The sequence below is a fragment of the Mastomys coucha genome, unplaced genomic scaffold (assembly GCF_008632895.1).
Source record: "Mastomys coucha isolate ucsf_1 unplaced genomic scaffold, UCSF_Mcou_1 pScaffold17, whole genome shotgun sequence".
Classification (NCBI taxonomy): Eukaryota; Metazoa; Chordata; class Mammalia; order Rodentia; family Muridae; genus Mastomys; species Mastomys coucha.
Window position 1 is genome coordinate 12,269,400 of NW_022196899.1, and position 22,065 is coordinate 12,291,464.

The 22,065-nt window shown below is 39.3% G+C and overlaps 1 protein-coding gene across 3 annotated transcripts in view; it reads right to left on the reverse strand.

Moving 5' to 3' along the window:
• Positions 1-22,065, reverse strand: part of LOC116094973 (25-hydroxycholesterol 7-alpha-hydroxylase) — a 159,890-nt gene that overhangs the window by 29,713 nt on the left and 108,112 nt on the right. The gene's annotated exons all lie outside the window — the stretch shown is intronic.

Consider the following 22,065-nt stretch of genomic DNA (forward strand, 5'->3'; position numbering starts at 1 on the left):
CTTTTTTTTTTCTTTCCTTATAAGGATTCAACAGCTGCTTGAGAGCTGAGACAAAGTCTCAGTATTTAACACATGCTCAGTTTTCCATCAGAGTATCACCCGAAGTGTCTGTGGCTAAGAGAACCAATAGGGTAACCACATCAACCCTTAGAATTTATTTGAAAAATTGTCATTTTCAAAAATGCTGAATTTTTTTTTTTTTTAAAAAGCCACAGTCTGATGTTTTGCTCTTTTACAAGTCATTCTATAAATGTTACCTACTAAATCTAATAAGAACTAGACTCGGTTCATTTATTTATATAATTTTTATTGTATGAATATGGTTGTTTTGCCTGGATATATGTTTGTATACCAAGTGACTAAGGAGATAAAAAGATGGCATTAGTTTATCCTGGAAATAGAGTTAAGGTTTGGGAGCCAGCATGTGAGTACTGGGAATTCAACCATGGTCCTTTGAAAGAGCACAAGTGTTCTTAATCTCTAAGCTTTCTCTAGTAATCTTCACCCAATTTATTTTTAAGTAATATTTATGCTTCATGGGTATGTATTTGGCAAGTAGGATGGCAGATCTGGATTGCCAACTTGACACACCCGGGAAGAGGAAGCCATAAAATTACCTGTGGGGTGTTTTCTTAATTGATAGGTGATGGTAGAGGGCCTATCCCACTATGGACTGTGTTACCTCTAGGTAAGCGTTCTTGGATGTTGTAAGACAATTGGCTGAATTTAAACCCTAGACAGAGGGATGGGGGCAAGCTATGGTCTCTGCTTCAGTTCCTACCTGGATTCCTGCCCTGATACACCTGAATGCACTATGGCATGGAATAATAAGCCGAATAACTCCTTCTCAGCCAAGTTGGTTTTGGTTAGTTTTTATCCCAGCAACAGAAAGCAAACTAACCAAGGTACTATGGAACAGGTCTAATTTAGGATAGAAGTAAACTACTTACAAACAATGTATTGCAATTGCTGATGATTTTACTTCATAGTAGCGTGGGATGCTTAGTTATGTGGACTCACTCATTTAAACCCAAATGTATTTAGAAACACATATTCCCAAAAAATATAAGGCATGGGTTCACTCAATCTTAATAAGACTCTATTACATTTTTGTGTGATGCAGCATGAGGGAAATGGTGCACTATGGAACGTGAAGGTTTTCAAAGTAGCTTACCGCACTTTCTACATTACATGGAGGTTTGAAGTCGTACAATTCACTGTGCGTGTTTTCTATTCATTTAGTTGATCGAAGTGTTTATAGAAAATGATGCCCCCTTGGAAGCTTTAGTGTATTTTTTCCTTTTTTTATAGCCAAAGGACCTCTTGTGTCTCAGATGGTAAGCCATTTGCCTAAAGGTGTGCGTCTGCTTAAGGACTTTCATAAGCTGGGGAACCTCTCGGCTATGCTTTCAACTACCTAGGAAAATTAGTCAATCCATAAACCCAATTAAAACATCCCCACCACGCAACTCTCCGAGTGAGCTGAAGGAACACAGTAACTGCAGTTCAGTGCAAATGCGAGAGCTCTGGCCGTGCTCTGGCTGTTAGATGTCGTAGAGTTTAGCTGCCGAAGTTTACCCGCTGTCAATCAGGCTGGAATTACATAGTCAGAAGAGTGACAATAAATTAACTTGAGAAATCTTTTTGTTGAAGACAATAAAAATGCCTGAATAGCACTTAGGGTACAGCTAAGAACTAAAGAGCTTGCTTGGCTTGTGTGCGTGAGTCTCTGAAATTGATTCCTTGCACCACACAGAGAAGAAGGAAGCCACAGGGCCTCCGCATGGATTGCCTGACTTTTATATTTTGTTATCATTTTATAAATAATTTTACTGAAATAATGAATATGAATAGGATTCTTTGTTAGGTATTACTCGTAAAGTAACTTTTAAACATGTGAAGCATTCTTTAAATTCTATGACTTAAACACCTCCTACTTGTTTGATCTCTGATATTAGCAAACTTGAATTTCAAAATTTCTTTTAGTCACTTATCTGGTGAATGCAATCTGACAAGATAAAAATAAGGCAAACAGAACAATCCTTTGTTTTTTTCTTTTTTATTCTGGAAGGGTTCAAAACAAATATTCAAAATTTTTTTGGTTCTTTGATCCACCTGTGAGACTATATGCTTTGATTAATCACAAATATGACTAGCTGAGATCTAATCAAAGGTCAAGAGTATGGCCATCTTAGCAAGGGTAGCTGTATTCACTGTATGAATTCTTAGTTTCCTTACACACACACAGACAGTAGACTTAAACAGAATAGAAACAGCAGATCTTGCCAGCGTGTGTGTGTGTGTGTGTGTGTGTTGCTGGGGCATAGAATCAAAATAAAATCTGAATTGTGATAAGAAAAAAATCAAGGGAAGATTTTGCTTTCCCTATTTGAAAGGCAATTTATTTTATAGGCAATGTAACGTGCATGCCACTGTTTAGACACATATGCACAGACACATGAAAAGAAGTCACGCTGGAGAAAAGCATGGATGTTATATTTCATACCTTTTCCTTATTCTCTCTTTCAAATTTTTAAAAATTATGTTTGAGACAGGGGCTGGTCGAACTCAGTGTGGTCTTATCGCTGCTTTCTGATATCTGTACTGCAATCACAGGGAGATAGTACCAACACCTGGATAACTTTGTATTTTCTTGAACACCATCATTAGCATCAAAGACTGATTTTTAAAATTTTATGAAATGTAAGGTAATAAACCCCCCCCAAAAAACATTGCACCCATTGACTTCATATCCAATTTGTGTGTGCACTTGCCCAGACAGTCATGACTCAATTTGGGTACCTTTTTCTTCTACTTGCCACCACATGTTTGAAATAACGTCTATCCTTGAGCCCAGAGATTTCTGACTGGCTAGACTAGCTTGCCAGTAATTTCGAGGGTGTGAGGCATCCATCCTCACACACCACGCATTCAGGTCTTGTGTTCAGATAGAAGCCACCATGCTCAGGTTTTTACACGGGTGTGGGTTTCCAAACTCAGGTCTCATGCTTGTTGGGCCAACACTTTACCCACTGAAGCATCCCGCCCAACAAGTTTCCCTCAAATATTACATGAGAATAGATCATACACAGGAGTGGAGAGCAGGACCTAGGGTTGGAAGTTGTTCTCTACTGGTCCAGAAGCATTTGAAGTTTGTAAGCATTCTTCTTCACAGCATTTCCTTTGAAAATACTATATTATTTCCTTGATCTCCTTTTACCGTGTCTGGTTTAATGTAACAGTATGAAAAAGATTTAGTAAGGCCTTTTGTCATATTCTAATTTAGTACAGCGAATGTCATCTTCTTTGCTGTCATTTAACAAAAAGCTGTAGTCTTCGTAAGGCTTCCACAGGAGCGATGATGGGAGGCAGGAATCTAAGTCAATATTAGCATTGTTCAGAATTAGTGAGCCACACTAGGATTCCATTTTATTGTTAGAGACCTAGCAGGGTCATCATTTCTCGTAACTATTTATTCTGGCAGCAGTAAGCTGAAGATTGTTAAGCACCTTGTCACAACTGTACACAGTGACAGGAAAAGAAGACAGACTACCCACTCGGGGCAGATCACAGGCTCTATAGTTATCAGTATATTGTAAAATTGTGTAGGGAGGGAAGATATCACCATAGTGATCCAGAAAGGCCTATTGACACATAGCAGAGGGCAGCTACTTCTATCTTTCTTACTCATGCTCCACGACTTTGAGCATGAATTACTCCCTGCTCCCTGCTGAGTGAGGACGTAGGATGCTCAGTGCCACTTGTGGCTATTAAAATTCTAATTCAGGCCAGGTTAGAGTGGACCTGGGCCTGACATTCTGAGATGGAGTTTAAAAGCAGACAGTTCACATTATTTCTCGATCTCACTTTAATAGTACATATATTCTTCAATTGATATTTAAGATAATAAAAAAAAAACATAGCAACCATACTGGCTTGAGATTTTTAAGTCTCAAAGATCAAATCCAAGTCGCAATTGTGTACACACAATTTCATCGGCACTTGGGAATTCTTCCATAGGTGCTTGGGCACATCTTAAGATCTATATACAAAAATTTCAAGTTCAAAATTATCTGAAAATAAATATTGGAGAATAATACAAATACATCGTACAAGACGTTTAAGCCTTGTCTTTTTTTAATTTAAAGTCAAACACAATATTTGAAGTTCACCTTTATGTTATACCTATAGTTGAGTACAGAGACTAAAATATTTGGCTACTACTATTTGGGCGGAAAAGATGGCTCAGTAGTTAAGAGCACTTGCTGCGCTAGCATCGGACTCAGATTAAGTTTCCATAACCCATACAGTGGCTCATAGCCATCCAGAGTTCTAGATCCAGAGTTCTAGATCCAGGGGATCCAAGCATCTCCTTGAGACTTCTCTCTCTCTCTCTCTCTCTCTCTCTCTGTGTGTGTGTGTGTGTGTGTGTGTGTGTGTGTATGTGTGTGTGTGTGTACATACATACTGTCCTGGCTGGATTTGTGTGTCAACTTGACACAAGCTGACGTTAAGAGAAAGGAGCCTCCCTTGAGGAAATGCCTCCATGAGATCCAGATGTAAGGCATTTTCTCAATTAGTGATCAAGAGTGAGAGGGGTCATTGTGGGTGGTGCCATCCCTGGGCTGGTAGTTCTGGGTTCTATAAGAAATCAAGCTGAGCAAGCCAGGGGAAGGAAGCAGCATTCATCCATGGCTTTTGCATCAGCCCCTGCCTCCAGGCTGCTGTCCTGTGTGAGTTCCTGTCCTGAGTCTCTTTGATGATGAACACCAATGTGGAAGCCCTGGGATGAAGCCTACTTGATCATGATGGATAATCGTTTTGATGTTAGAACTGAATTCTTAAAACACTCTGCTCATGGATTTCTTCTGGGTGAAGCTGCCTCAAACCTTTAAACAATTTCTGATCACTAAGACAAGAGATTTGAAATATAAAGTGAAGAAATGGTGCAGCCAATCTCATGTATACCTCGAGTCTAGGCAGCCGTAAGGAAATATGAATACCTGTGTATTACTTCGGCTAGAAATAGGTTGGTGTTGGGACACTTTAGTATTTGATGCGTCGATGGAAAGTGGCATTCAATGATATTGCCAAGGAGGAACCAACAAATTGGGAAAAGATCTTTACCAATCCTATATCTGAAAGAGGGCTAACATCCAGTATATATAAAAAACTCAAGAAGTTAGACTCCAGAGAAACAAATAACACTATTAAATAATAGGATACAGAGCTAAAAAAAAGAATTCTCAACTGAAGAATACCAAATGGCTGAGAAGCACCTAAAGAAATGTTCAACATCCTTAGTCATCAGGGAAATGCAACTCAAAACAACCCTGAGATTCCACTTCACACCAATCAGAATGGCTAGGATAAAAAACTCAGGTGACAGCAGATGCTGGAGAGGTTGTAGAGAAAGAGGAACACTCCTTCATTGCTAGTGGGATTGCAAGCTGGTACAACCACTCTGGAAATCAGTTTGGAACCTTAGGGAATCCAAAGAAATGAACATACACACAACTGAACTTGGAGAATAGGAAGGAAGAGGGTGACAGGTATCTCAAAATTGTACTTATCTTTCATACAAATCAGATTAAGTTTTAAACCATAAGGGACTGAACTACTGCCACTGAAAACTGAGTGATTCCTGCCTTTGGAAACAATGGTGGCTTTTGTGAAGTGAATAAATAAACATTCATTTTTCTATATCTAACTTACATTGTGAAATTGTAAGTGTAGTTCACAATGTAGAGTCCCAGTCTCTACCAGTAAATGAGAGCACGAACTTTTAACTTTTAAGCCACACACACTGTCTAAAAGAGGGGCTCCGTGAAGTAGAGCTGGTTCTCCTGCTGTTCTGCTTGCAGTTGATTGTGAGTGTGGGTGTTCACCCACTCTCTGTGTAACCAGTTCTGCTGTCAGTCCTTCTTCTTTATCTTTACCCATCCTGGAGGTACCCAGCTTTGGAAGAACCCTTCCATCCTTTGAATCACTGGCTACATGAAGTTGTTGAGAGTTAGGGTACACATGAACTTAGTAAGTTCAGATCAGTAAATAAAAAGGACGCTTCACAGAAAGCAGGCCTCAGGAACAGGCTCTGCGACTTTAGAAGCTTTCAGTTGTGTGTTTGATTATTGCGATTACAATCTCTGCTTTGTGATATCAGAGATTGTGGGTGATTTACAAGGAAGTGGGTAAGAAGCTGGATACTTCCCCATTAAGTGGAAAGGAGAAAAAGAAAAGGAACCAAACAGGGAGATGTCCCAACGGTAAGCCGGGACTCTGTAAGGAGAATGATTAGACTAGCAGACAATCTGCAGGAGAGAAGTGAGCAGTCTTTAACTCTGACAAGTTGTTCACTGGCTTAGAGAGCCACATGCCTTTCAATCCCAAGCCACTCAATACATTCCTGATACCCATAGAAGGCTCTGTCAATGGTAGTTTGAAAGGTGGAATTAAAGCAGTGTCTAGTACTTAGTGGTGTTTGGAACAGGCAAGATGACACAGATGAAATACAGAACATAAGTGAGACTTAGAATTCAACAAACTGAGAACTAGAGAAGAACAACTTCTCATTACGTCATAAAGAATCTTCTGGCATTGTATGCCCCATCAGGGGACTCTTCCCTGTCTTCAGTCATCAACTGTCATATTCTTAATTCTCTGAATTTATGAGCCTCGCTTTAGCACTTTGCAAAGCACAGATTTTCAAATAAAATCATTGATTGAGAAAGGCATGTAAATTCTGATGTATTTAGAAGCAGTCTATTTTACTATTCTAATAAGTTATTAGCTGATTATTAACCAATTTACCAAACACTTATTGGAAAGTATGAAAATAATTATCATAAAAGCTGAACTTGGGGCTTCGAGTTTCAGGTGTAGTTTCAAGTGGAAAGACAGTACAACCATCTTCACAAGAAAAACACAGAACAAGCTCACAGGCAATAATGCTTCAGACCACACAAAAATTGATGACTGTCCACTAAATTCAACAAGTACTAGACATCATGAGCAAGTAGAATTCCAAGTCTTCAAGCTTGGCTCCACATTCAAAAATCATTACTGTATGTTATTACATCAACAGATTAAAGCAAATAATCATTTGGTTATATCAATATGTAGAAACAAAAAAAAACCAAAACCTGTTTGACAGTATCTAATACCTGTCTAGATTCTTTCACATGTAAAATATCAACTGCAAGTGAAAATACAATACTCAAAGGAAAACTTCCTGAGATTCGCCGTGGCATTTGTTCCAGAGATTTGATACCAGAAGTACAAGCAACAAGAACAAAAAATAAGCAGAGCCCAGAAAACCAAAAAGCTTCTACACATCCAAGAGCAAAAACAGAACGGAAGAAAAAATTTACAAATCATGCATCTGATACAGAGCTTATCTTCAGAAAGTATAAGGAATTCTTACAATGTAAAGTCAAATTAACAGCCTGTTTAAAAAATATGCTGGGGACTTGTACAGGCACGTATCCAAAGAAGACATACAAATGGCCAACATGCATTTGAAGAAAGGAATCCAAAGAAATGTAAAACAAAACAAACAAAAGCAAGCAAGCAAGCAAGCAAACAAATAAACAAACTTATTTAACCCAAGTTATTATGAAATTTCACTCACTCTCTTAACAAAAGACAACCATTGCTGGTTGTGACTGGAAAAATTCAAGTCTTTCCATATTAATATTACAAATGCAAAAAAAAAATTAAGATTCCTCAAGATGAAAAAACAATTACCAGATGATCCAACAATCCCAGTTGTTTACTGAAAATAATAAAATCAGAATTCTGAAGAGATATTAGCACCTCTATGTTCATTGGAAGGCTTGTCACAATAGCTAAAAGATAGAAACAAGTTAAATACACACTGACAGATGAATAAAGAAAGTGAAGAATATGTATGTGAATCTGATGCAAGAGTGTTTAACCTATAGAAAGAGGGTAATTGCAGTATGAGACAACAGGGATAAAGCTCAAGAGCATTATGCTAAGTGAAACAAGCCAGTTACTGTAAGAACAACATTGTATGGCATCATGTATGTGAGCTACATGTCTAAACTGGCCAAGTCCACATAAGCAAAGCAAATAATTTTGATTATTATTACTGGGATAAGGGAAAACTAGGAAGTTCCTAATGAACAGAAATAAAATTTGCGTCAGGCAAACCATCACAATCATTTGTAATTCTAGGTCCAGGGTATATGTTGACCACTTATGACCTATATAGGTATCAGATATGCATGTGACACATGTATATACATGCAGGTAAAACACATACATAAAATAAAATCAATAAAATGCAAAAGGGAACCTTAAAAAACTAGTTACTTTCTTATGAACCTTCAATGAATAACTGATATTTGAAATAAAAAATATAGTATCATTTATATTAGTGCAAAATAAAATATTATGCTTTAATTTACTACAAAAATTCAGACTTAGACATAAGTCAAACAAACATATATAAAGTCTATATGAGAAAAGATCAGATCTGGATTGGAAAAAAATGCAAACATTCTTAGGTCCCCACAAATTATCCTGTGAATGTCAACAAATAGACTTTTGAATGTATCTGTATAAAAACAAAAACAAACAAACAAAAAACCCCACTCCAAATAGTCAATCCAATCTTGAAAGAGAAGAGAATAGGATGACCTATACCACCTGGCTTCATGAGAACATAATGCTGCAGTAACTGAGATAGAAATATCAATGAGAAGAATAACTACATAGAAAAGAGGAGAGTAAGAAATCAAGAGGTACACACATAAATAGAATCAATTAGCAAACACAGCTCAATGGAGAGAGGGTAGTTTTTCAACAAGGGTTATAACAGCCGTGATTATTTGTGAAAGCGTGAGTGACAGGCATTTTTATATCAATGAACTTAAAACAGATGAGAGCCACAATTGTAAACTGCAAAATCGTCTTTAAAGAATAACATTGAAGAAATGTACGTGACCCTAGGTTTGTTGGTAGGATTTAGATGTTAACACTAGAAGTTTAGTAGTTGGGAAGATTTTTGAGGGCCGTTATTTATAACTTAAAGGGAACTGACTACTTTATTCATAGACACTATGAGTTCCTTAAAAGCCAATCATTACAGCTTTTCTAACTAAAAATGAGAAGGTCAGTGAAGCATTGTGTAGGGTTGAGTATCAAATAAGGTTGAAATTAATGGCTGTAACCTATATATTATTCTTAAAATAATGGTTAAAGAAACTAAGCAGAGAAAAGGACCATGCAGCATCCTTATCCTTGGCAAGGCCACTTTACTTCCTTTTCACAGGGAGCTTTAGCCACAGACCCGAGACCTGGACTGAGCTGAGGTTTTTCCCTTTTAGTTGAGTATGTTGGCTTCAGCCACCTGAGAATCTTCAACTAGAATCATGTTTTTCCTTGAGTTACAATTCTAATACATTATTCTTCAAATGTCTTAATATGTGTGTGTGTGTGTGTGTGTGTGTGTGTATAACACACACTCTATCTATCTATCCATCCATCCATCCATCCATCCATCCATCTATCTATCTATCTATCTATCTATCTATCTATCTATCTATCTATCTATCTATCCATCTATCTATCTAATCTATCTATTTTCCTTCTCAGTTACCATCACTACTGGGACTGTACATACCTCAACTCTCAGATATTTTTGGAACAAACATTGGCTGTAGGGGATGAACTCAGGTTCTGAAACAACTGAGTGATATCCAAAGACAGTACATTTTATTATTTTTCTCATGTATTGTTTGTTTTTTCCTTATTTTGCATTACTGTTACTTTTTTCCTTTTCCATTTTTTCATTTATTCTTTGTTGCTTTTCCTATGTTTGAAGTGTAAGTTACTAGAATTTGTTGTCATTTACTTTCCTATGGTATTTTGATTGGATTCTATTATGCAACAGAAATTTTAAAGATGGCATTTGGAAGTGATTTTAATTTTCAGATGGTTTCAATCAATCTTGCCACTACATTTTCTCCTGGTTTTCATTTGACAAGACATTTTCTCTCTATAAGTAAAAGCATCATTCTATTGGATGTGGGATCGTTGCTAAAGAGACACACTTGGCCCCAAACTAGCTCCTCTGGCCCACTAGTAATAATACCTTTGCTAAGGTGAAGTTAGCCTGGGATACCCTGACTATAAAGATCAGTATCAAGGGTGTACAGAATTTTCCATTCTCTAAAGACTGTCATGCCATTTCTAAAGTGGATGAACCAAGAATCAATCCAAACCTTGCAGTAAGGACCATCAAAACCCATGTCACCTGAACTCTGAGAATAGAAGGCAGATGTTGAGGCCAGAGGATAGCTAAAATTATGGACTCAGGGTGGATCCAGGTGATATATAATGAGTCGGGAAATGTCATTTTATTAAAATGACAGCCATGGAAGGAGGCTGTCATTTTAAAAGTGAAGAGCCATTGCTTCATCCTGGCTCTTTAAGGCTTTACTCAGAGAGAGAAACTCTGATAAAGAACACAGTGTCTCCCCTCCTTTCTTAATCTCATGGAATCTCACCTGTACAGTTAGGGAATAGGTCATTTTGTCCTTCAATATGGATGTATCACATATTCTTTCGGACTTTTGACTCATAAAAACAAGTAAACTACTAAATATCTGTTTACTCCAAGAATATGATCTATAATTCCTTTTTACAATGAACATTATCCAAGTCTGTTTAGACAATTATGCAATTCATTACCATAAATAATCTCTACTGTGCCTTATGTTTAACTTTTATTTCCTCTGCTGCCCAGTCCCATAATCTTACAAATCCACCTGTGTTATGTGATCAACATCTGGTATTCACACAATCTCTGTTTCATAGCAAATATATAAAAAAATTCCTCAATAAACCATATCACTTTCCAGGCTGTCTGATTGATTTGAGTCTGTTCTTCGGTGATATTTACATGTTCTTCTAGAAAGATCTGTACTGATGAGAAGGCCTTTCCTGTGGAAAAGATTTGGTGATATCTGGGTGGCAACTGACTTTAAACTAGATGTAATGTCCTGACAGCAAAGATGGCCACAATTTAAGTGCTTCTGATAATAGCATTCTGTGTGAGGCAAATAAGTAATGCTGAGTGGTCAGACACCTCAGCATGAGCAAGTTCAATAGAACATGACTGAATTCATCTTCACACCCCAGAATGCATTTTTCAAGCCATGCACCAGCTGGAACCTCAGCCATCAGTCTGTATGTGCAACCCTGTGATCTAAATAATACTCGGCATAGTACTATAAAATTAATACCTGTACTGGCTGGTTTTGCGTGCCAACTTGACACAGGCTGGAGTTATCACAGAGAAGGGAACTTCAGTTGGGGAAGTGCCTCCATGAGATCCAGCTGTGGGGCACTTCCTCAATTAGTGATGAAGGGGGTAGGGCCCCTTGTAGGTGGTGCCATTTCTGGGCTAGAAGTCTTGAGTTCTATAAGAGAACAGGCTGAGCAAGCCAGGGGAAACAAGCCAGTAAGGAGCATCCCTCCATGACCTCTGCGTCAGCTCCAGCAGCTTCCTGACCTGCTTGAGTTCCAGTCCTGACTTCCTTTGGTGATGAACAGCAGTGTGGAAGTGTAAGCTGAATAAACCCTTTCCTCCCCCTCTTGTTTCTTGGTCATGATGTTTGTGCAGGAATGGAAACCCTGCCTAAGACAACACGATTCATAGCTTTATAATAATGCTTTGACAAAGTAAGAAATTTGCAAGTGCTTCCTTGGATAAGAACCTGGACCTCATCAGTATTGGATTTCCCTGAGAAGTCTCACTGGGGTCAGATTTTTGTTTGTTTTTGGTACAGAATGAACTGCTCCTTTGAAGGAAGGTTTAATGTGTAAAGTAAATTTTGTGTATTCATTCAGTAAATTATACCCTGAAAGAAGTGGCTCAGGGAGCAGTAGAGCTGAGAGTCATGGGAGCCAAGAAACCTAAGCCAATCTAAAGAGGTTGAATCAATTCATAACTGAAAGTTATTTCAGTGCTTTAATAAAAATAGAAAACCATGCAACTGACTTTGTAATTTCTGAGATGATCAGTTGCTAATTTATTTTACAGAGGAGATTTGATTGAACTCCATGGCATAGATGTCAATCCCGTTAACTCATCATTTCTTATATTTGATTAAATCATTTGATTAAAAATATTTAACATAGAAGTAGAAATTAGAATTTTGTGAAAACTAAATTATAAGAAGACTAGTTGAGAGAGACTGAGCAATGGCAACAAGGAGATGTTTTTAATACAATAAAGAGTGCTGTGTAAATGAAGGGTCAAACAATCAAATGACATTCTATGACAATGATCCATGACAATGAGGACATAAAGTCCCCCTGCTGCAAGACAGCACCCAAATCAGCAGAATCACAGGTTTCTACATTTGCTGTGGTGGCAACTAAAGCCTCATTCAGACCAACCTGACTTTACAAGAAACAACTTAAGGAAGTAATTTCTTCTGGTTTCTAGTTGGAAGGGGATACTGATCATTGTGGCTAGGAAGGCTTACTGTCAGGATTGTGATGGAGCTATTGAAATCTTGTCCATATTCAGAAGGCAGAGAGGAGAATGTGGACACCCAGCCTGCTCCCTTGTCTTTTATTAAGGTTGAGAGCCCTTTCCATAGATGGATGCTTCCTACATTCCCGATTCCTTACGCTTTTCTGGAAATGTATGCTCTCAGGATGATTATAAATCAATACAATTTACAATCAAAACCAATCATTACATCATGTACTACATCTGCTTGATAACACCATAACCCAAATCATGTGTTAATATTGGAATAAAGAGTTGCTGGTGTTAGAGGAGCAAAATGAGTGTCTTTTACATTCATCATGTGGTACACAGCATGGAAAAACAATGTTAGATCTTGCCATAGGCTACAGGAAATTTATCTTTGGCTATGAATTTTAGTCACTGCATGGGATACTATGACTTACCACTGGATCATGGAACACAGAAGGCAAGACACACTACGCTCACATATAGTGATCTCCGAGGAGGAAGTACAGATTTTAAAAGTCTATTTGAGACATATTTTAAATATAATTCCTGTAGAGTTTTTTTCCTACTCTTTTATTTTATCCGTGACTTTCCACTTCTTACTTTGTAATATCAAATTCCATCACCTATGTCATTATCATTAACTAAATGGTCTTAAACTCATCTGCTTCCATTTTGCCTGATTTAACAAGAACTAATTACTCATTCTATCATTCCAGCCCACTCTAGCTTTTGATGTGGCCAGACCTGTTCCATATAACATTATTTTCCATCATTCTCTCTTGTATTCCTATTACTGAAATATTTTCTAGACCTTATCCATTCTGGTAATCACTTTACTTCTATGTTTCTAGTTTCTAATAGTCCTTTGAGATCTCTGAGTTTATAGTATGCAACTGTATTGTGTTCTTGTTCTATGAATGCATAGATATTTTCTGGGATTCCTTTCAGGTTTGTTTTTTGTTAAATTTTCTATTGTAATAGAATTTTTTCCAAGTCTCTATAACCCTTGGCTTTCTCTCACAGTTGAAGGAAGGCTGTACAAGTATTGGTGGGGCCAAGCAATTCAACCACATAGTGGTTTGAAGAGGACTTCATTATTTTGATGTTGTTAATTCTTTACTAGTCACATGGGTGGGGCTGTATGATTTTATTTTGATTTCTTATGGAGACTCTGGGAATAAAACATGGTATATAGAATATATTTCTTACACAAACTATAATTACATTGGGGATTTTAGCCTTCAATGATGTTATTCTCAAAATTAACACTCTTGACACATGAGAGTTAGAAGTAAGAACTAGAATAAGAAATAGGCTCGCAAGAATTTTGTGCAGGCATGTAATGGCAGCACTGGGGAAGCAAAGGCTAACCTATGCTAAAAGATGAATCTTTATCTTTAAAAAATTAAAATAAAGAAGTGGCACACTTACTATTTTGTATTTAAAAATTAAATGATGCCAAAGTCAATATTTTATTAATTTTTCTACAGAGCACTCCCAGAAGGCAGGTGTCTCAAGTACTACTAAACAGAAAGCATTAAACATGAGAGAGTTCTAGTGACTTACATATTTCCTCCCCACTCCCCCAAAGTAGCTGGATTCCAAGAGGCTCATGCACTACCAGAAAATAGGGCTCTAATTAAGCAAACAGGAGCCTCTGTTGGAATTATGAAGAATCATTCCACCATTGTAAAAGCTACCCAGCAAGCATTTAAGGGCACTTATTTAATGGTGGTTAATAGACCTTTAAAAAATCAGTCCTGCTTCTTTCTCAGAATTAAAATGCCCATTTCAAAGAACGAATGGGAAAGAAACAGTTTATTTACACTGAAGTACACACAGAGGATGGCTCCAGGGAAAGACTTGCAAAATTTGTACAGGGTGGATATACAAAGAATCCTTACTATACCCTAATAACGAGACAATATGCTGTATTCATAACAGCAAGGAACTGGAACAAGCCTGGGTCCCACAGCAGGTGAAAGTGTGGTACACTTACACAATGGAATTTTACTCCACTGTAACCAAAAATAAAAACTGCAGGAACATGGGTGAATCTAGAAATGATTATGTTAAGCAAGGTGACCCAGACTCAGAAAGATAAACACAAGTTTGTTCTTATAATCAGGCCCTACTTTTTATTGTATGTATATATAGGAGTTTAGAGGGTATTCATGAAGGAGAGAAAAGGGTGAAAGAATCCACACAAACAGATTATATATGAAAAATGTTAATGGAACCTATTATTTCATATTCTAAGGGAGAAACAAGGGCTGGGGAATTATCACAATGTGTAAAGTATTTCCCATGGCATGTGTGCTCTTGAGTTTGATCTGCAGCACACATGAGGAAAGCCACTGCCATCACACTTGTAATCCCAGTTTGGAAGAAATGATAGCTTCCTCAAACAGATCCTTGGTAATTTTTGGCTAATCAGCCTTATTTCAGTGGCAAGTATTAGGGCCCTGCAAGAGATCCTGCCTAAAAACCAAGATGGATAGCTCCTAAGACGTGACACCTGAGACTGACCCATGGACACTTCATGTATATGCATGTACCCACACACGTATGGACATGTACACACATGACCATACCTACAACCTCACACATTGAAGCACATACGAAAGACAGAAACAATAACAATGGCTATCATGTGAACAAGTATCTTGCTAAATAAGGAACACAATTGTTATATAAACACAAACATTAAAAACTAAAATGAGATACCACTGCACACTTGGTGGGGACAATGGCAAAACCAAGAAAAGAATAATTGTGCAAAACTATGAGGGAGAGTTGGAGCTACTGTATATTCAATGTAAATTAGTGTAGCCTGTTTGCAAAGAATATAGCAGTCCCTTGTAACATTCTACATACACAAAGTATAGGCTCTACTAATTCCACTCTAAGATACCTCTATACAAAAAAAGCAAAAATATGTGTCCACATATAGACTTACTATTAGGAAAACCAAACTAATTCAAAGCCTGATACATGTTTGCCTTCATATGGAACTTCTAGAAAGAGAAGCTAGAGGCTGAAGATGGACTGGTAGTCTATTGGTATGTGAAGTAAAATTGAGGATGAACCATTAATGATCATAAGGAAATTCTGAGGGGTGAAAGAAGTGTTCTAAACTTCTATTGATGATTATACAGCTGTATCAGTTAAGATGAATTGTGGGGCAGTTGAGGGAATGACCAACCAACGAATGCCCCAAATTTAGACTCAATCCATGGGCAAGAACCAATCCCTGACACTATTATCATATTCTTTTGTGCTTGTAGACAGGAACCTACCAAAAACATCCTCTGAGATGCTACACCCAGCAGCTGTAGTGACCCCTGAATTACTAATATCAGCACTCTATGGTTAAAAACCTTACCTAAGAAACTCCAGTGTTTCGTATATTTGTCCCTGCAGAAAGCTTTCCATTTCTCCCTCCGCCCAAGGCAAGTGCAATACATAGGCAGCTGGTCTCCTTGCTGCAGCTAGCACAGGGCTCCCTCCCCCACCTATACCCCCCCAGCTCTGAAAGAACTTAGACTAGTGTTAAAATGGCACTGCCCAAAAGTCCCCCTCAGTGAAAACATCTCGTAGAGCCAAGTGCTAAGGAGAGACATCCTCCCAGTCTTGGTGTCACCCAGGATCCATCCACCAGCATTCTCTGATAAGTGGTCAAATTCTCCAGGTGCCTGCCCTTGAGACCTCAGAAATAGCAAACCCAGAGAGGATTAGAGCTCCCTCCGTTTAAATCATAGAAAAAGGTAATCAGAGGTCACAGATAGTTATGGCCAGCTATAAAATTAGTTTCTGATAACACCAAAACAGACACCTATTAATCCCCCACCAGCTTCCTAACAAATGGTTATAGAGTTTCCCTCCCCTCACTCTGAAGCATCCTAAGAATTCCCAATTTTGTATATAAACCCATGTTTTTCCTGAGATCGGGGTCACATGCAATCACTTGCTCTTAGTGAGTGAACAGTGTGTGATGATCCAAGTCTGGACTCGAATAAAAGGGTTATTTTATTTTATTTTATTTTATTTGTAATTACAGCGAACTTTGCAATTCTTAGGCTCATTTGGTTTTTCCCGTGGACCCTTGGGCACAACATTTAGAGGCTCATCCTAACGGGATCCCCCAGCGGGTCCCTGGAATCAGTAGTCTGCAGAGCCTAATCTGGAGAGCGAGTGTGGGTGAGTGTCAAGTGTTTCCATATTGTCTGTTGCTCTCTGTTCACGCTGTTCTTTCTGGTTGAATTTCAGCACCAGAAAAAACCTCGAGTTAACGGTTTATGCAGCCAGAAGTAGTCATAGCGGAGCACTACACAACTATGGTCGCGGGAAGCGGGCAGACACCCCTACCCCACCCCCCAGAGTCTAGGGTAGAGGTGGTGCCTGCCCATCTGCCTTGACACAGTTTGTTACCATACCCGCCCTGGTTTGATTTTCTGAGACGGGAGTCTGTGAGACCTAGTATTTGGATTTATTTCTGTTTCCAGTCACGACGTGGCTACTTCGTACAACACCCACAACACTGTCAAACATCCGGCTCACATCTGCGAGGTAAGAGACTGGGGGCCTACTGGAAAGTTGATTTTACAGAAATCCAGCCGGGAAAGTATGGCTACAGGACTTATTGGTGTTCGTGGATACCTTCTCCAGATGGACTGAAGCCTTTCCAACAAAGACAAGAGACTGCAAATGTAGTGGCTAAGAAGTTACTGGAAGATATCCTACCCAGGTATAGATTCCCACATATGATAGGGTCAGACAATAAGCTAGTGTTTGTGTCCAGGGTAAGTCAAGATATAGCAAGATACATTCCATCGCAGAATTAGAAGATGAATTAATAACTAAGGCCAGAGCAACTAAATGGTTCATGAGCAGGTTTGGCCTAAATTGCGTGCCCTTTATGAAGCAGGCCAAGTTCCAGAATCACACAAATTTCAACCTGGAGACTGGGTCTATGTGAAGAGGTTTTGCCAGAAAGCATTTGAGCCTCGCTGGAAAGGTCCATAGGTAGTCTTATTAACAATGCCAGAGGCTGTGAAGGTAGACCGGATTGGATCTCAGCCTGGGTACACTGCACTCACATGAGACCAGCTAATCCCTTCTCCCCAGAAGATTGCTGGACTTTACAGCCGCCACCCGAATGGAAAGTTCAGAAGGGCATTCATCCTTTCAAGTTAAAATTAACTTGGTCCTAAGCTTGCTATTTTTACTGTTGGCATGCGCTGCTGTTCTCAGCCCATGCCTCCGTTCAGAGACCAAAACCCCACATCAGCCTTATGACCTGACTTCGACAATTGAAAAGTCTGAAATGGGTTACAGGCCCCAACTGGATAATACAAAAAAGCCACTCAGAACCGCTTGGTTCTCAGACTTAACCTTTGATCTGTGCAGGCTGGCAGATGGCTCATGGCTCAACACCCGAGAGACTGCGCGAGATTCATACCCAAGTGTAGATGGGAGACTTTTTCTATATGTCCTGGGGGAAAGAGAACCATGACTTGTGGGTAACCAGAACAATTCTGTTGTGCCCCTTGGGGTTGTGAGATATCGGTCACAGGAAACGGGGATGGAAAGTGTCAAAAGCCAATCAAGGTCGCCCCACAGGGGAGCAGCTCTGAAGTCCTACTTAAGTTCACTATCCGAGGGAAAGAAGAAAAAGGCTGGGACGCTGGGAAAACGTGAGGTCTCAGGCTTTACATCATGGGAGGAAACAATCTCGGACTCATTTTTACAGTCAGACCCCTGACAAAACCCATTGTAAACCCCTAACCAATAGCCATAGGGCCAAACCGGATTCTGACACACCCCAAACCTGTACAGGAAAAACCTATGCCAAGTTCAGTCCCTAAAATGACTGCTATTCCCTGGTCTTCCCCCAGCAGGGGTTTCCAGCCCTGGATTCTTTTCTAAACCAAACAGAGACAACAGATCCGCTCTGGTCGATGATATTAAGAACCTTCCAGATTCTAAATGGTTCCCAGCCAGAACTAACCAACTCCTGCTGGCTGTGCTGTAATGACAGACCCCCCTTTTATGAAGCTGTTGGATTTATATCCAAATATAATGAGTCTGAGAAAGACACTGCATGCAGATGGTTCCAAGAAGACCAGGCCTTTACCCTATAGACCACATTGAGACAGGGCACCTGCCTAAGAAAAGTTTCCCAGTCACATGAGCACCTTTGCAATCGAACAGTACCCACCATTCACTCTAAATGGGTCATTCCTCCTGGACAAGCCTGGTGGTCCTGTTTGACAGGGCTATCTCCATGTGTCCACGGAGAGCTCTTTAGTTTCCCTGCTACATAAGAGTTCTGTATTCTGGTCCAGTAAGTCCAGTGTATAACCTATTATTCAGAAGACATAGTACTGAAGAACCTAATAGGGCATGTTGGGGAGACCTCATGAGGCAGAAGAAAGAACTTATTTCTCTGACTTGGGCTGTCATTCTGGGAGCAGGGCTAGCTGGAGCAGGCCCTGGAATAGCAGCTTTGATGTTACAAGAAAAAAAAAATATAACAGTATAAAATTATACGTCGATCGAGACATTCAACACCGAGAAAAATCCATTGCTCACTTAGAACGCAATGTAGATTCTCTAGTTGAAGTGATCCCGCAAAACAGGCAAAGGTGAGACTTAGTATTCCTGCAATGTTTTCCCGTGGACCCTTGGGCGCAACACAGCCAATGGAAAGACATACAGAGGTTCATACCCAAACATTAGATAGAGCTTGAGGAATCTTACAGAAGAGTTGGGAGAAGGATTGAGGGACCTGAACAGTACAGGGATTCCACAGGAAGAGCAAGTATCCTGGACCCTTGGGGACTCCCAGAGACTGAATCACTAATCAAAGAGTAAGCATGGACCAGAAATAGGCCTCCTGCACATACAGCAGATGAGAAGCTTGGTCTCGATATGAAACCCCAACAACTAGAGCAGGGGCTGTCCCTGAGCCGGATGCTTGCCTGCTCGAGGATCCCCTGCCCCTGAATGGACAGCCTTCTCTGGCCTCAGTGGGAGAGGATTCACCTAGTCCTATAGTGACTTGATGTATAGTGGTGGAGTGGGTGGGTTGTATTAATGTGTGTGTGTGTGTTGTGTGTGTGTGTGTGTGTGTGTGTGTGTGTGTGTGTTTGTTGACACCCAGAGGGAGCTGCCCGTTCTCAAAAGAGATGGGGAAGTTGGAATTAGGGGAGGGAAAGGGGTGACATTGGGTTGTAAAGTGAATAACCAACCAACCAAACAAACAAATAAATAAGAGAAAAAGGGCATGGGCAGGCTTTCTAACTCAATCAAAGAATTTGCTTTCTCTGCAGCAAGGAAAGGGAGGCATGTGTCAACATTGTAGGAATCTTGTCATCCAGAAATGTGATTTTCTTTCCTGATATGTTTTGCACTTGCAGTGAGCCCAGAAGTGATTATTCTATAAAGTAAATAAACATAAGATGTTATCTCCCATAGGGCAACTTCTGTGTGTGGCTAAATGAGCCAAGATGAAGAGACACTTCAAATGAAGACTCAGCTAGAATAGCAGAGCAAAGAGGCTACTTAGATTGAAAGGAGTCTGGCACATAGCCACTGTGATTCATAAGCTATAATGTAATAAAATTGTATGAACAAGATTCTAATTTTCATATTCAGTACAGGTTACCTGAATGAGCCATATGAGAGCTAATTTTTGGAAACAGCGCTAATTCTCTGGAAACAAAATGATCTACTTTCTATCAGCCAGAATATGGTGGCTAAAGGGATTCCACACCCTACAGTCTATCAATAACCTTTCTTCCATTGCTACACTCAGAGAGAGATCACTAGATACATCTCTAGTTGCATCTTAGACTAGCTAAATTTCTTTTTAAAGCCATCTGTGGACAATGACAAATAACACAAAGATTAGGCATTTAGAGAAAAAAGAGGAGGACACTTGAGCCAAGAAATTTAAAAATATTCAATGCCACCCACTCAGAGATCCAGGTTTTTATGTTGTAGCAAAATGAAGAACAACTTGAAGGATTTGTGGCTTCAATGTTGTTCAAGATTATAAACAGCAATGTTTACACAAATGATTCATACAAACTACATCTATCTAAAGTCTCTGTAAGTCTGCAAGTAACAAATATGAAGACTTGACACCCATCAGATGTTGTGCCGGAGGGAACTCACACATGCCAAGCTTAGTCACATGATTTTCCTTGACCTATGCATACACTGCAAGGAATGATGACATGCCCCAGTAAAGGGACTCCAATGTTTGTGTTGTTTTCACAAATCAAGATCATGCTTTGTGGAAGGGTTTCCATAAGTCTAGAATGTGGGAGGAACGTAATGACTCATATTGAACACAGAGACTGAGTAAGAAATGCATTCTCAGCTACCTATAGCCACTGAGTTAAAGCCATGCATAGAGTTGTATTTTAGGTCTGGTTCTTTTGGATGTCTCACCTTAAAGATCAATGTCTTGCATACTCTTCCAATCCAATATGCACACCATGATTTAAAAAAGTTAGAATTCTCTAACTTTTATAGGTTACATAATATTTTTTATGTTTATACCAGTATTTTCTTAGTCTATTCATCCATTTATGGGCATTCTCAGATTACTCTGTCTCATGGTTATTGCAAATAATGATAAATGGAGAAAAAGTGTTCATGTATCTTTTTAGGAGAATCTGGGAGACACAGAAAAACATATCAAGACTACAGAATTTAAAGTATATGTGGCAAATTTTTGAGACAATGTGAACCACCTTGGAAGGTGAGGAACACAGAATCAGGAGTCAGATTTGGCTCCTTGATTCACCGTCAATATGCAGTGATGAGATAGGACTCCCTCTGCATTTGGCTACTGCTATAGATTGAATTGAACTTTATCACCCATATTCCAAGTTGAAATTCAATCCCCAATGTGATGGTAATTGATGTTGGGGTCCTCAGCAGTTAATTAGGGCGAATGCATAAAGCCTAATACATGAAGCTGTGAAGGTGAAGCCTAGATTTTATTGGAGACCACAAGATGTTGGAGATACCAGTCATGGGATACCTGATGAAGAAAGCTGCTGACAGGGAACAGAAACAGCATGAGAGAGAGAATGTGTTGTGGTCACCAATGTTGAATGGACTTGGAGATTTGAAGAGTGGTTTGATGTCACAAACAGAGATGTAGAATTTGGAATATATCCAGCTGGGTTTTGGTCTTTCTTTGGTCCAGTATTTCCTCACGGTGTCCCCTTTCTACTCTGCTGGAATGGGAATGTGCCACGGACAGGGGTTTCTCGTGGGGTCCCTGTTCCACGGGACAAGGGATTCTGGCCAGGTGGGCACGGGATTCGGCTTTGACAAACAGACTACACACGGGTGGTGTAAAATCTGAGTGTATTTCTTTAAAAATGGCATGAGGTTTTACAATCATTGTAAAAGAGAAATGAAAAATCTAGCAGCTCAACAGTTGAGGTACCTCTGAGGCTATCTGAAACATACTGGGTCTAAAGTAGCAGCTATCTCCTCTGAACTGGTGCTGCATCCCCCGG